General features: G+C 48.8%; 1 pseudogene; it reads left to right on the plus strand.

The window, feature by feature from the left end:
* Positions 1-338: 338 nt before the first annotated feature.
* The window catches only part of LOC101590503, a 7,716-nt pseudogene continuing 6,863 nt past the window's right edge, over positions 339-1,191 (plus strand).

Genomic DNA, 1,191 nt, shown 5'->3' on the forward strand with positions numbered 1-1,191 from the left:
GAGGACAACTTGGTGGGTCAATAGTTAGCACTGGAGTATTATATTGACAATTACCAAGTGAAAGATATGAGGCATGGAGATCTACTGACCTTAATATATGCATATATGAAATATAAACTTTAAAAGGCAAAAAATAATAAAAATAAAAAGGGTGTGGGGGAGATGGATCAGTAGAATAAGCACTTGTCTGGTAAGCACAAGGGCCTAAGTTCAATGTCTAGCTCTGCAAAAAAAAAAAAAAAAAAAAAAAAAAAAGCCAAAAAAGATCTTTTCCTGGAATTGCACTAAACCTGATCTGTTTTAGCCTGGGCTGAGGGGCAGAGATTATTGTCTCAATTATGGCTAGATCCCAGGTATGGCAGGATCCCGAGTTCAGAGCTGCAATCACTGTGCTGAACTAGGTGGTAGAAATAGATTCAGCAGACCCAGTCCTAGCCCAGGTCCTGTGAGTGTATGGAGAGCTTCCTGCTACACTGCGCTGGCGGGACCAGTACCAGCCCAGGCGCAGCATGGGCCGGACCTTCTCCCACCCCCTTGGGCCACCCCCCACCACTCCGAGGTACCTCCCCTACCCAGCCCACCCAGTAGGAATTTCTGCCGACTTCTGGGAACCCCCAGACCCAGTCCTAGCCCAGGTCCGGTGAGTGCATGGAGAGCTTCCTGCTACCCTGCGCCAGTGGGACCTGTCCCAGCCCAGGCGCAGCGTGGGCCAGAACCTCTCCCACACTCTCGGGCCGCCCCCCACCACTCTGCAGTACCTCCAGCACCTCAAACGCCCAGTAGGAATTTCTGCCGAGCTCCAGGAACCCCCAGACCCAGTCCTAACCCAGGTCCGCAGCGGGAAGGAGCTGAGCACAGCAGCCAGACCTGAGCCAGATACAGCTGGATAACTCCAAACTCTGTAGAGCTCCACCTGAACTTCAGTACGTGTGAAGGTTATAACTACAGCAAAGATGTACAACAAAGGGCAGAAGACAGTGCTACACAAAATGACGAGAAGGAACAAAATGCAACCTCAGAACCCAAGCCCACCCGTAACAAGTGCAGAGGTAGCTAACACAGAAAAAATTGGAAATCACACAACTGAAAGCAATGAATCAAAAGCTTCTGAAATAAAACAGCTGCAGAAAGATATAGAAGACCTCAGATTGGAAATGAAAAAAGAAATCCCTGAATTAATAACATCTGCAC

The sequence above is a fragment of the Octodon degus genome, unplaced genomic scaffold, assembly GCF_000260255.1.
Source record: "Octodon degus isolate 3935 unplaced genomic scaffold, OctDeg1.0 scaffold00097, whole genome shotgun sequence".
Classification (NCBI taxonomy): domain Eukaryota; kingdom Metazoa; phylum Chordata; class Mammalia; order Rodentia; family Octodontidae; genus Octodon; species Octodon degus.